Source organism: Esox lucius, chromosome 2, assembly GCF_011004845.1.
Source record: "Esox lucius isolate fEsoLuc1 chromosome 2, fEsoLuc1.pri, whole genome shotgun sequence".
Classification (NCBI taxonomy): Eukaryota; Metazoa; Chordata; class Actinopteri; order Esociformes; family Esocidae; genus Esox; species Esox lucius.
The window spans coordinates 24400472-24416523 of NC_047570.1; positions in this window are offsets into that span (position 1 = coordinate 24400472).

Here is a 16052-nt window from a genome sequence, read left to right on the forward strand (position 1 = left end):
AAATCACCCACAGCATTTGCATCTGAATCGCTTGTATATCTTCTTTTATATGATGCACTGACAACACTGGCTTTCCAAAGTAAGGGGGGAAAAAACTGCCTCAACAAAAACCCCAATTTTTTTTTTTTTTACCCTAACACACTCCAATTCCACGTCTGGCAAGGCCATCGGCTTAGTAAAACGAGGCAGTGTGGGCTATGTGAAATCAAGACGAGAAGTTATTATTGTGTCACGAAAGATAAGCCGTCGTCTGCTGATGTTACTGGGGGCGATAATCTGCGTGGAACTTCTCCAAAGCACTCTTGCTGACATTTTCTTCGATCACTCTATGAGCTTCTCGCTGAGTGACAGCCGAGCTGTGGTTCAAGTCATACGATTTCAATAGACGGTCCAACGTGCCAACGAGACACAGGGGCCTGCTGGACTCTGTTTGCCTGTGGCTGTGTCTCTGGGTCGGGTCAGAGATGCTTTGCTGAGCAGTCAGTCTGCGGTGAACCCGGTGTGTCTGTGTCTGACCCGGCACCACTCGCAGCCCTCTCCTCTCTGGGTCAGTGTTTATTAACAACAGCAGTGTGGCCTAGGCCCTTTTCAGGGTAAGCACATGGTACAGCCCCAGAAAGCCAAACAGACAGGTCGACCTCTTACATGCACAGTGCACAGGGTCAGACTTGTCCCGTCCCCCCCCCCTGCACTCTGACTAGATCCATTTACACAGACTCAAAAGCCCTCCAGACCTCTACCCCTTGGCTAGAGTTACACACTTACATCCCTGTAATAATTCAGACATCTCTTGCTCTTTCTTTTTCTTTCAGTGTGTTCTGCTTTGTTTCAAAAGCAGATCAACTTCAAAGCATAAAACCGACAGATTAATAGTTGAACAGAAATGCTATTTCATAAGCTATTGAGTTTCGGCGCTATCACTCAAGGCCCTTTGCTTGTGAGTGAAGAGGTGAGTGAACGTGTGTTTATGTGTGTGCTTGTGTGTGTGTGTTTACCCATGACATGTATGAGTGTCCTTTCCCTCCCCCCTCTTTCTTTATCTACAGTATCTTACCCAGATGACATCATCCATAGACTTCTTCTTCCTGTCTCTCTCATTCTTTTCTTTCGGATGGCTTCTGTTATGACAAGCTTAATTGAGGGTTGTCAACCCATAGCATTTTTGTAAATATTAGACTTGCCAAGGGTGTCAATGAGAGGAAATGGCCTCACAATATGGTGTTCTTCACTGGAGCAGGATTTCAAAACTCAATGACCCTTCATCCACTGTGTCCACCTGCAAAAGGCATTGTATATCTAGTGACATGCACAGTACCTATTTAAATAGGCAACAATCTCATCCAACTACATGGATAACTTGGGTTTGTTTTATTGGCTCTATGCAAACTAATCATTGACCCGAGAGAACGTTGAGTAACCATGGAAATCATGCCTATTCTATTGAATATAATCTGCTTATTATTATTACCTTGTAAGAAATTATTAACTGCTTAATGGAGGTTTATGGAAGTACCCTTCTAATTAGGGTGAGGATTGAGGGGCAGAGTGCATTGTCCTACGTCCACTGCAACGGCCATCTGCTCTGGGAAACGCTGCTGTGTGTATAACGATGGCAGCAGACGTGAGACAATGGGGGAGAATGGTGCAACAGGGACGACACATCTCCTCTGATCTATCCACACATGAGCTTCTCACTGATCAACCCCAAACAGCCCTTCAGTTACATGAACGAGTTTCAAACCATGCTAAACATTAATGTTATGTTTAGTGTTAAAAGGCAATTTTACACCCATTATAGTAATTTGTCGCAGTGCTGGGAGTATGTTCGTGTGTAGCTGTGTGTGTACTCCATGTGTTGTGATGTGTGTTCTTGTGTACCTGTGTGTGTACTCCATGTGTTGTGATGTGTGTTCGTGTGTACCTGTGTGTGTACTCCATGTGTTGTGATGTGTGTTCGTGTGTAGCTGTGTGTGTACTCCATGTGTTGTGATGTGTGTTCGTGTGTACCTGTGTGTGTACTCCATGTGTTGTGATGTGTGTTCGTGTGTAGCTGTGTGTGTACTCCATGTGTTGTGATGTGTGTTCGTGTGTACCTGTGTGTGTACTCCATGTGTTGTGATGTGTGTTTGTGTGTAGCTGTGTGTGTACTCCATGTGTTGTGATGTGTGTTTGTGTGTACCTGTGAGTGTACTCCATGTGTTGTGATGTGTGTTTGTGTGTAGCTGTGTGTGTACTCCATGTGTTGTGATGTGTGTTCGTGTGTAGCTGTGTGTGTACTCCATGTGTTGTGATGTGTGTTCGTGTGTAGCTGTGTGTGTACTCCACGTGTTGTGATGTGTGTTCGTGTGTAGCTGTGTGTGTACTCCATGTGTTGTGATGTGTGTTTGTGTGTAGCTGTGTGTGTACTCCATGTGTTGTGATGTGTGTTCCAGTAATTGACGCTGCTGTGTGTTACTCACCTGGGGGCGGGGCTGGGGCCAGTGAGTCAACGCTGTGTCATCAAGCACCACCAGGCAGCCTGGGCCTGAGTTGTCTGTCTTTCAGAGCAAACCAGACAGACCCCCCCCCCTCCCTCCCCAGTGACAACAAGCTGAAGTAATGTGGTCTGATCACCTCAACAATGGCCTCTTACTTCCCACCATGATGTCTTGAAAGAGATACAGAGAGAGGAAGACAGGCCAACAAACAGAGGAGTGGGAGAGTGGAAATGGGTAAATTGTTAAATCCTCTGAAAACTCTACTATTACTGACTTAATCTCAAAAGGAAAATCATTTTTAGCGATTTCTGGAATATCATCGAAATCAAAAGGTACAACACATATTTGGACTTTTTGCCTGATTCAGGATATATTACTGGAAATTATTTTTCCAAATGCAAAACCTAGAATCAAGATTACACATTATAAGCGCTTGTGTATGCACTAACGATAAAATCAAACACACCTGCCTGAAATGAAATTTCAGCTAGGAAGCCGACTGTCCAAATGCTTTTGACATTTAAATTTAAGGGATAATTTATAATTTATATGAAAGCAGCGTTTAAAATCCTCGGAACCCCAGTGAGTATGAGTAAATCAGCAGTACAAAATCCAGCTTACAACAATAGTATGTCAAATGTAATAACATATTGTTTGTACAACGTTTGCACAATATACAATATTTTAATAATTTAAAACAATATTTGGATTTAGTACTGCATAAAATAAAACAGAACCCACACATTTTAACAATAGGTGCTTAAAACTATCCACAGGGTCTGTGCAGAAAGGCGAACATTTGAAGCCCCTACTAAATCTACAAAACAGACGAATAATAGATCTTGAGTGATGAAATCGACACATTTTCAAAATATCTTGCTCTGCCTCTCTGCCCCTCACGTCCACCATAGAAGAAAGTGCGGAGACAGAGAGGTCTTAACGAGAGTCAGCCACAGACATAACTCAGCACTCCCTACACCAATGACCAATGAAAAATGAAAATTGACAGCGGCGTCACGGCAATCATGCCACATGTTTACGAGAAGCTGTCTTTACTGGCTGCAGCCTCTGTGATATCAGTCATACCTAGTAACAGTCTGCTCATCAGAGGCCAGGGATTTATGGGCCCGGCGTAAAGCCACAGGACCTCTGAGCAGCCAGCTCAGCCCAAGGACCAGCAATCACCTGGACCACCGACTGAATTCTTCATAGACTGTTAGTGTATTCATTTGGGATCAGTTTAGACCTGCCTGTAAACTCATATGCAGATAGAGACGTAGGTCTAGTCTAGGTATCAATGTACATTTGTGATATACAGTGGGGAGAACAAGTATTTGATACACTGACAATTTTGCAGGTTTTCCTACTAACAAAGCATGTAGAGGTCTGTAATTTTTATCATAGGTACAACTGTGAGAGACGGAATCTAAAACAAAAATCCAGAAAATCACATCGTATGATTTTTAAGGAATTAATTTGCATTTTATTGCATGACATAAGAATTTGATCACCTACCAACCAGTAAGAATTCCGGCTCTCACAGACATGTTAGTTTTTCTTTAAGAGGCCCTCCTGTTCTCCACTCATTACCTGTATTAACTGCACCTGTTTGAACTCGTTACCTGTATTAAAGACACCTGTCCACACACTCAATCAAACAGACCCTTACCTCTCCACAATGGCCAAGACCAGAGAGCTATGTAAGGACATCAGGGATAAAATTGTAGACCTGCACAAGGCTGGGATGGGCTACAGGACAATAGGCAAGCAGCTTGATGAGAAGGCAACAACTGTTGGTGCAATTATTAGAAAATGGAAGAAGTTCAACATGACGGTCAATCTCCCTCGGTCTGGGGCTCCATGCAAGATCTCACCTCGTGGGGCATAAATGATCATGAGGAAGGGGAGGGATCAGCCCAGAACTACACGGCAGGACCTGGTCAATGACCTGAAGAGAGCTGGGACCACAGTTTCAAAGAAAACCATTAGTAACACACTACACCGTCATGGATTAAGATCCTGCAGCGCACGCAATGTCCCCCTGCTCAAGCCAGCGCATGTCCAGGCCCGTCTGAAGTTTGCCAATGACCATCTGGATGATCCAGAGGAGGAATGGGAGAAGGTCATGTGGTCTGATGAGACAAAAATAGAGCTTTTTGGTCTAAACTCTACTTGCCGTGTTTGGAGGAAGAAGAAAGATGAGTACAACCCCAAGAACACCATCCCATTCGTTAAGCATGGAGGTGGAAACATAATTCTTTGGGGATGCTTTTCTGCAAAGAGGACAAGACGACTGCACCATATTGAGGGGAGGATGGATGGGGCCATGTATCGTGAGATCTTGTAAGAGCATTGAAGATGGGTCGTGGCTGGGTCTTCCAGCATGACAACGACCCAAAACACACAGCCAGGGCAACTAAGGAGTGGCTCCGTAAGAAGCAGCTCAAGGTCCTGGAGTGGCCTAGCCAGTCTCCAGACCTGAACCCAATAGAAAATCTTTGGAGGGAGCTGAAAATCCGTATTGCCCAGCGACAGCCCCGAAACATGAAGGATCTGGAGAAGGTCTGTATGGAGGAGTGGGCCAAAATCCCTGCTGCAGTGTGTGCAAACCTGGTCAAGAACTACAGGAAACGTATGATCTCTGTAATTGCAAACAAAGGTTTCTGTATCAAATATTAAATTCTGCTTTTCTGATGTATCAAATACTTATGTCATGCAATAAAATGCTAATTAATTACCTAAAATTCATACAACGTGATTTTCTGGATTTCTGTTTTAGATTCCATCACTCACAGTTGAAGAGTACCTATGATAAAAATTACAGACTTCTACATGCTTTGTAAGTGGGAAAACCTGCATAATCGACAGTGTATCAAATACTTGTTCTCCCCACTGTAAGTATGTTTTTCTCCCATATTTCAGCGATGTGCAGTTGTTTTTTTGGCCGTGATGTCAGTGACTTCATTTTCATAATCATGTGGATGGTAATGGCGAAGTAAGGCCATGCATATGTCCTTAAAGGGGTAGTTTGTCCAAAAATCTTATTTTGGTGACAGTCCCCTTACCCTGAGTTGGTCCTTCATGCACATAGAGTCCTTTTTAAAACAATCTATTATTCACCTCGGTCTCAGTCAGTAATTAGAGTTATTTGCATTGTACAAATTCATGAATGGAAACCGTATGTACCTTTATCACAAAGCTGCATTGCAAGCAGAAAACTACTCTAAAACACTACAAACTAAGACATGTGGTGCAGTTCACCTCAAAGAACATGACAACATTCCTCTAAATTTGTTTTAATTCTCACAATATATTTCACATTTCAAATAAATGTGTACTTCCTGTGTTTACCAGTGAGTTTTGTTCACAACTGTGTCAATCCACGAACTCATTCAGGAAATGTAAATGTACACACACTAAACGAAAGTTAGCTAGCTAGAAAGCAAGTTACCTATTTCGTTTTTGATATTCATATCGGACAGTCAAACTTTATTTGCTGAAGAGAGAAACATTATGTCTGACTCTGAATACGAGCAAGAAAGAACATATTTCGGTGGACAGAGCCTTACTTGTGTTAACCATTATACACAGATAAGAAATTGACTGAATAGACGCTTGGACAGCAGTTAAAGGGGGGCGATGGTGAACACGTTAATCCCCAACCTTTTTCCCAAAATATCCAGAGGCAATGTGTACTCTGTGCATTATCACATAGCAATCAAAAGTATTATTTACAATCGGTCTTGTCTCCACGGGTTGAAATGGGTAACTTGATGGAATTGCATGGCAAAAATTGTATGCCTCATTGGCGAAGTTGCTCCATTAATTCTCCCACAATACGCGTCATAAGAGAGGCAGAGGTACTGTCTCAATTGCAGAACTCAAGATGCAGAAATTCAAAGTTTATTTATCAAATGCACCAAATTACATAGCATCATCCTGCACAATGAAATTCTTGTGACATGGAACACAACATCTACGTAGTAAGAGTAAAGAAATATATAAAGTAAAAATAAAGCAAAAAAATTTAGCAATAATAAAATAAGTGTAAACTAGCAGCAATTTTAAAAAGCTAGGCAAAGCAACCAAACTTCACATAGCTTGTTGAGGTTAAAGTTCACAGAACTACAGGAAATAGTTCGCTAGTGCCAGTTTGAATTCGCCGGGTGTTTTGTCAGTGTACACAGTGTACAAAAAAATAAATATTACCGCGACCGATTACTGCATGTAGTTTGAAGTGTTTTATACCGCAATTCCACTGGTGCTTTACCCCAGTACCAGGGCAGATTTATATGCTGATGTTGGCTCTAGACTATCCTGTTTCGACTACACATTTGGTACCAAGGACTTAAGGAGGGGCTCAGGTGGGGAGGGAGGTGTAAACTATCAACGCAATTTGGTTTTCCGGTTATGAAAAATAAAAGCTATATTTTTTCTGGTGGTAAAATAAACAATAACGCCATGCTCAGGTTATTTACAATATGGCGTTTGAACTTAAACTAATTTCTTACACAAACTCCTGCAACCGGCTCCTTCTCCACTTACACCCATGACACTGCAACTGTAAGCCAGTGTGTTCATTATTTAGTTTAATAAGTATTTTGTCAAAACTATCTACCTCAAATGGAAGGATTTGGCAGAATTCTGAGTTAATTTTGCGTTATAGGCTCTGCAGGCTACCTTTCATTCTCAGCACTCCATTTTTCTATTGAGTCAATGGCATTGTATCACCTTCAGTCATTCCAACTTCAAGTCATTTTCTTTTTCTTTATTTTATCAGGGATCTGTTTGTTTGATTGAATGAAAACCATTACGAGAAGCCTAAAGCAAACGATACACATCGCTATTCGAATAGCCCAACAAGCCACATTTTCACAGCACGTAACACATCAACACGCAAACCCCGCCCTAAGTCCTAAAGTCCAGGGCTTGGCACCAAGTGAGAGCCGGGCTACACGGCCATGGCCTAGTGGCCGACTAGCGCTGGCCTGTGTCAATGAAAACAGAAACAATTCTGGAATTTAGGGTAAAACACTAGTGTTTGGAGTAGTTTTCCACTTGCAATGCAGCTTTGCGATTGCAGTAAAAACCGTTTCCATTAATGAACTTGAACGATGCTAATAACACTAATTACAGACTGGGACATAGCTGAATAGATGGATTGTTTGAAAAAATTACTATGTGCCTTTTCTCAAAGTATGTGTACTTTGAGAAAAATATGAATTTTTGACAAACTATGCCTTTAACAGAGAACCTTGTGGGGACAGCAAGTTAATTAAAACAAAATACCAAAATAAAATAAATGATCTACTTTTAATAATACTTAACTTTTGTACAACCATTACCAGCCTAACCAAGTGATTTTAAAAGACAAACACTATGCATGGGGCCAAATTATTAACCAACTTGTTGAGAATTGTAACATCTCGTCTACAATTTTAAACAACATCTCTTGTCTCATATAGTGACAATCATGACAAAAGGGTAATTCCCTAATGCGCTACAGGTTTTGGACATTTTCTTGGTATAATTTTTTCCCGGAATTTATTTTTCTCCAGGTATTTACTTTCAAGCTCTATTCTCTTTGATACCCATAATTCAAATCACCGTGATTGAACCAACCAACCTCTACTTTAGCAAATAATTCCTTCTTTATATTAATTTTTTAAAATAAAGATTTAGCTATACATTTATACTATTTTAAAAACAAACAAAATCAAACAAAGCTGGCACACAGCATTTCTCTGCTTAGATTGTTAGGCGGAGATGAATATGTCTGGGTTTCTCTTGCTGTCTCTGCTTGGACCATTGTAAAGCGATGTCTAGGTCTGGGTTTCTCTAGCTGTTTGCATTTTTCCTCTGGGAATGTGTAGAAGCAGAGAAGCTGGTCAATGGAAAGCGCCTTGGGCACAGAACCAGGAGGACAAGGGCTATTATCAAAGGGAGGATGATGTTAGTAGTAATGTTCTATACTGGTCGTCCTTGCTTACCTTGAGTCTGGCTGGTAGGGCACTGTGACCTAGGAAAGGATTCTCACAGCCTGGCTGGTTTATTAACCAGCTGCTTAGAGAGAGACAGAGAGAGGGGGGGGGGGTTTAGGAGAAACGGGTAGGTTATCATATATTTAGTTGTGTGTTGATAATTGATGGAGGCACAAATAGAGACATCAACAAATTCTGTATGCAATACAAATACTCTGAATATGAAGAGCATGAGCATTTTGAGCCTGGTGTTGATGTTATGGTTGGAAAGTTAGCAGGAGGCTACAAGTTAACAGTGCTTGGAGTACTAGAGTGGCATGCTAGAGCCTGTTATGCTGACTGTTATTGAGATTGAGACCCAGGCAAATCATAGCAGAGTTGACAGGCTGTCCGACCGTGCAGCCACCCCGCCACTCAACCACCTAAACACCCCACCCTTGTTGCCAACCCCATGCCGGTGCACACAGAGTGGGGACAAATTGGCAGGTCTTCCCACTTCGCGCTGCAGTGGCCTCTACTCAGGGGGCTAATTCCGTGTTCAGATCACCATTTGTACTTATAATGCTGACATAATTAATCCCCTGTTGTGATCAGCGGGGGCGGGAAAGCCTCAACGCTCCACTGCCCTGCTTGGCCTGAATCTGCTAACTGCCCCGCTCGTCTTGACACCTCTCTTGCCGACAGTGCACACAGACACTGCCCTGTCTCTCTGCCTGGATGGCTGTCTGTCTCTCTGCCTGGATGGCTGTCTGTCTCTCTGTCTGGGTGGCTGTCTGTCTCTCTGCCTGGATGGCTGTCTGTCTCTCTGTCTGGATGGCTGTCTGTCTCTCTGTCTGGATGGCTGTCTGTCTCTCTGCCTGGATGGCTGTCTGTCTCTCTGTCTGGATGGCTGTCTGTCTCTCTGTCTGGATGGCTGTCTGTCTCTCTGCATGGATGGCTGTCTGCCTCTCTGTCTGGATGGCTGTCTGTCTCTCTGTCTGGATGGCTGTCTCTCTGCATGGATGGCTGTCTGCCTCTCTGCCTGGATGGCTGTCTGCCTCTCTGCCTGGATGGCTGTCTGCCTCTCTGCCTGGATGGCTGTCTGCCTCTCTGCCTGGATGGCTGTCTGCCTGCTTCTATGTCATGTGTATGTATGTGTCACTGTCTGTTGGAATGTAGAGCTCATGAGTCTCAATTGTTCTGTCCAATCCTTCACTTCTCTAACGGAGCAGGGGATGCTGTATTCATTTCCGACCAGACTGACAAACACAGTCATGGTAGTTGATGTTACCACAAAAGTGCAGCAAAATGCTGCTGAAGAATCCAAATGTAAAGCAGTAAGTTTAGAGAATTGACAATGCCATCCCCTAAATTAAATGTGGACATATCAGCCAATTGAAGAATTCAACAATACTGACCAAAAAATAATCTACCTCTCACTTTTCTCAGGTCAGCAGTGATTTATGAATTATCAATCCCTCTGCAGGCAAAGAGATTGGCTTTGAGGAGAAGGAGGAGAGGCGGCAGAAATCATCTAATTTCAGAAAACACCAGCTGGATTGATAAAGTCAAATGGTGAGTGTGTGTCCTCCTCTTAAACACTTCACAGGATTAAAGAAATGTCTGAAGGCCTAAAACATATGTCAGCAAAGCTGAGCAAACAAGGGAGGAATAATGACAGTCAGAGATGACCACCGCTGGCAGCAGACACACTGACACCATACCCTCTGCTACTAACCCTGAATGGGAACAGTCAGAATCAATCGTTCCCAGAAATAAAACAACCCATATTGGACCTTGAATCTTCTGAGTATAGCGTGGGTGTACTGTAATTGTACAAGCAGGATCAAAGTTCCCAAAACATAACTTTTCGGAATTGGAAGTGATTTTAAAATGTTCGATATCAGAGAGTTTATTGGGTACTTTGGATCAGTGATTTTCATATTTAGTTGATTCAGAATGTGCTGTTCAATGATGTCCCCGTTACCCTCCAGCTATAGCTTGTGAAATCTACAGTTTTGACCCGTTTAATTCAGGAGAAAATAAGTAATATTTATCCATAACTGGGCATGATAAATTGTCTTCCTATATAAGGGTTTATTGAGATTAAATTTAGAACAATGATACAACGTTCTTTTGATCTATGGAAAATCACATAGACCATACACTGTAGGTATACACACCATAGACTTAAGAATTGTTCATGCACCGGACGTCAACTGTCAAAGCTAATCAGTGATCAACCAGCTAATCACATAATATCATTATTGTGATTCCTTTACTCCAGATTTAAACCTGATTAAAACTAGGGACAAACCTCCAGCTCAGACATGCCCTCAAATCTCCTTTCAAAATATTAAGTAATGAAACAGGACACCAGAAATTCTTGTATTCAAACTGATTAATTGGTTACAATCATAGCACCAATCGAATCATCCAGCTATACCTGGTACATCTATGTGTTCTGAGAACCAACCCTTCTAATCCTATCTCCAGTTCAGAGAAGACAATATATAGTAAACAGTTTAATTCTGCATGCAATTCTTCTGAAATAAACACAAAATGGTGATACATGAGAAATGCTTGGTGTGCTTCTGTAAAATAAGTATTAACCTCTACTGCATTGATAAGATTGTGGCTGCAGAGGACAGACCTCATTCACTAGTAATAACATAAGAATGCTAATAGTCTTGGAAATATATTTAGAGATCATCATAGATATTTACATGCCTGGGGATTTATTAAAAACTATTACCCAAGATGATCTGTAACAATGAAGTCCAAGTGGCAGTAAATATAAACATGTAGGTTTGGAATGCAAATGAAATTTCAGTATAATTCTTCACAATGTTGAGGTCAGCTAATAGCAAATTTGTTTCTTTCCTCCTTTGTCTGTCTCAAAAAATACCGTAATGTTTGTAGATTGTTATTACAACCCTATAATAAAAAACATCTTTACAGCAAAATGTTCACAATAGGGTAAAATAATTAAAAAAACTTTTGGAAAGTAGTTAAGAGTTGTGTGAGCTCCAGAAACACACACAAAACAACATCACCACAAAAGGCTAGCTGCACCCCTGGGTTTAAATAGTAATAGTTTTCTTTCAATTACTCAGGTAGCAGGGCTTGATTGATTTGGGTTTAATTAATATTTGTTTTATTTCAATTACATAGCTAGCTGAGCTTGATTCCATTTCCTGGTGCAAAGGACCTAATAGAACAGTCCCAAAAAGGCTAACCTGACCCATCTAGCCCACTAGGCAGGCTAAAACGAAAGTATTTGGATTCCAAATATTCTCTGAACCCATGTCTGAATTCCACCCGTCATGCCCCACTCCTCCCTCTCCTCTCCTCAATGTGGCTGGGAACAAAGTCTGCGCATAGATTAATATTTATTTTGCAGCACACATAGTTCAGGACATATTATCAGGAAAAACATCATAACTTCAGTCCATGTAACCCCCATTGACCTGTATCCCACTCTGAATCAGACAGATAAAAACATGGAATGTGCAGAAATGGGTTCACATGGATTACAGTAGAGATGGGTTCCCAACAGAGATATGTTCACAATGAGCAAAGGCTGTCTGCGAAAATGCATTTCAGAAACACCATCCTGCCGGAACTGAAGGACCATAGAAGATTGTTTAAGGGTCTTAGCCTAGATCAGACATGGGCAATTCTAGTCCTTGGGTGCACAATTTGTAAAACACCTTTTTTCCCAAGCCTAACTAACACACCAGATCAAATGAATAGTACTTTAAGCCGAAGACCGATTATTATTAGTAAGACGTGTGCTTGGGCTGAGACAGAGTGTAACGACTCTTAGAAGCAAATGGCCAAAACAGTGGTATCAAGAATGATCAGCCAGTCTGTAGATAGGTACATCTCCTGTGATGTCAAATAAAACATTCCCTTTATTGCTTCTATGTTCATCTGGCCATGTTATAGGAGTAGGGGGGTACTACAGAGTCGAGTCTAGTCCATGAACTCTTAGGTTCCTTTTGTACGCCACCGGGTAGGGCACACAGACCGCAACATGGTTAAGACCCAGTGTTTGTTAACCTCTTCTGGCTTTCAGGGATGCCACAAAAATGGAGCTGAGAAAAACGGGAAGCCTTGGCAAAGGCTAAGTGCGAATCAAAATGTTGGCCATGAAAAACCGAACTAGCATCAGTAGCAGTAACAATTACACACTGAACCATGAAACACTATGTCCATGTTTCCAGCAACATCAGTATTTTACAGCATGAAAACATTAGATATGACAATGGGAAATTGAAAGCAATGGGTTAGAAACATACCTATAGGTAAGTATAGTATAGTGACATCCATGAAAATGTATATATATATATATATATATATATATATATATATATATATATATATATATATATATATGAAAATATATATTCATCATGCAATAGATTTAGTTTAACTGGTAATGGTAGGGGAGGTGATGACCACCATCACCTCCCCTACCACTACCCCTACTACCACCACCATCACCTCCCCTACCACCACCACCATCACCTCCCCTACCACTACCCCTACTACCACCACCATCACCTCCCCTACCACTACCCCTACTACCACCACCATCACCTCCCCTACCACCACCACCATCACCTCCCCTACCACTACCCCTACTACCACCACCATCACCTCCCCTACCACCACCACCATCACCTCCCCTACCACTACCCCTACTACCACCACCATCACCTCCCCTACCACTACCCCTACTACCACCACCATCACCTCCCCTACCACCAACACCATCACCTCCCCTACCACTACCCCTACTACCACCACCATCACCTCCCCTACCACTACCCCTACTACCACCACCATCACCTCACCTACCACTACCCCTACTACCACCACCACCACCTCCCCTACCACCACCACTGCTACCATCACATCAACACCACCCCTACTACCACCACCATCACCTCCCTTACCACCACCACTACTACCATCACATCAACACCACCCCTACTACCACCACCATCACCTCCCCTACCACTACCCCTACTACCACCACCATCACCTCCCCTACTACCACCACCATCACCTCCCCTACCACCACCACTACTACCAACCCCACCTGAACTACCACCACCATCAACACCCCCCCTACTACCACCACTACTACTGCCTCCACCTTTACAATCACCATTAACTCCAATTCCTTTACCATCACCACCAAGTCCATTACTTTGACCTTCGTATGAAAAATATAATTTAGCCTCAGGCCAAATCATTCCTGCAGGTATGAAATTCATTTTCCAGAGTAGACATCCCCCTTCCACTTCATCATAAATCATATTAGTGGCACATAAGAGATGGGCAGGAAGTCATGTTTTCTCTTTTTTTGTAATCGGCCACATTGTGTAACTAATGTTGCACTCAATATTAACTGTGGTCCACCTATCAACATCCGTTTTGTTGTGAAATAAAATGGAGAGAGAGTAGGAGTTAAAACATCTGCTCACCATGATCCATATGACCTGAACACTTTAACCTTCACCACCTAACACACACACACACACAGAAACACACCCACCAAAACACTAAAATGCACCCTCCCACACAGGAAAAGCAAACACAAACAAATTTTAAAAAGACAAAAAAAGATAGAAAGCTATTTTCTGTTTGACATTGAAGACTTTAAGATTAGAAGGGAACCCCTCTAACTCTTTATGGTGGTGAAGTTGTCCTCAACAGATTTGATTGCTAACCTGACATTTAACACAAATGTTTAAATGCACAGTGTAAAGGGAAAAGTGATGAGAATATCCTGTATGGTAATTACACTGGCAATGAACCCGATAATGCCGCCATCAAGGCAATCTCCAGCATGGACACTGTTTTTTTAATACGACAGTTTCATCCCCCATCATATTATTATTTCCACGTTACATGCAGAAAGCAGACAGGCAGAGTAGGTTTGGGTAGCATTAGCGCAAGCTAGCTCACTTCCAACACAGCAGCATGGTAAATGTGAAGTCAATAAAAGAAGGCCCAAACTCAAGGCTAGATCCCTATGGTGCAGAGTTAGTGGACCCGAGGACAGAGAGATGTTCAGAGTCATAGGCTGCTGATGCTTGGCAAACTTAAACTTCAGTTTAGAGGCTAAAAAAGAGGTTAGATTAAAAACAATAAAAAGTACAACCTGGTTCCAAAATAAGTATTTGCATTGAAGGATTTTAAAAGAGGACCTATAAATATGAGGTAAATAACTATTTCCCCAAAGATTTTAATGAACTAAGGTCAAACATCAGGCTTGGGGGCGTCATAAAGCAAATCCAAAATATATTTTAGACAAAATAATGTATACTTGTTTAAATTGCCAATTGTTGTATTAATATGTTCTGTGACTTTTGTCTCTTCTGGAACATCTACCTTAGAAAAAACACATATGAGATTTCCTGCAATGCAGTGCATTATTGCCTTATATACAGTAAGTCTGCTCATCAGAGGCCAGGGATTTATGGGCCCGGCGTAAACCACCTCTGAGCAGCCAGCTTAGCCCAAGTACCAGCAATCACCTGGACCACCGACTGAATTCTTCATAGACTGTTAGTGTATTCATTTGGGATCAGTTTAGACCTGCCTGTAAACTCATATGCAGATAGAGACGTAGGTCTAGTCTAGGTATCAATGTACATTTGTGATGTACAGTGGGGAGAACAAGTATTTGATACACTGACAATTTTGCAGGTTTTCCCACTTACAAAGGATGTATCATTTTTATCATAGGTACTCTTCAACTGTGAGTGACGGAATCTAAAACAAAAATCCAGAAAATCACATTGTATGATTTTTAAGGAATTAATTTGCATTTTATTGCATGACGGAAGTATTTGATCCATCAGAAAAGCAGAACTTAATATTTGGTACAGAAACCTTTGTTTGCAATTACAGAGATCATATGTTTCCTGTAGTTCTTGAGCAGGTAGTACTGCAGCAGGGATTTTGGCCCACTCCTCCATACAAACCTTCTCCAGATCCTTTCAGCTCCCTCCAAAGATTTTCTATTGGGTTCAAGTCTGGAGACTGGCTAGGCCACTCCAGGACCTTGAGATGCGTCTTACGGAGCCACTCCTTAATTGCCCTGGCTGTGTGTTTCTGGTCGTTGTCATACTGGAAGACCCAGCCATGACCCATCTTCAATGCTCTTACTGAGGGAAGGAGGTTGTTGGCCAAGATCTCGCGATACATGGCCCCGTCCATCCTCCCCACAATACGGTGCAGTCATCCTGTCCCCTTTGCAGAAAAGCATCCCCAAAGAATGATGTTTCCACCTCCATGCTTCACGGTTGGGATGGTGTTCTTGGGGTTGTACTCATCCTTCTTCTTCCTCCAAACACGGCGAGTGCAGTATGGACCAAAGAGATCTATTTTTGTCTCATCAGACCACATGACCTTCTCCCATTCCTCCTCTGGATCATCCAGTTGGTCATTGGCAAACTTCAGACGGGTCTGGACAGGGGGACCTTGCGTGCGCTGCACGATTTTAATCCATGATGGCGTAGTGTGTTACTAATGGTTTTCTTTGAGACTGTGGTCCCAGCTCTCTTCAGGTCATTGACCAGGTTCTGCCGTGTAG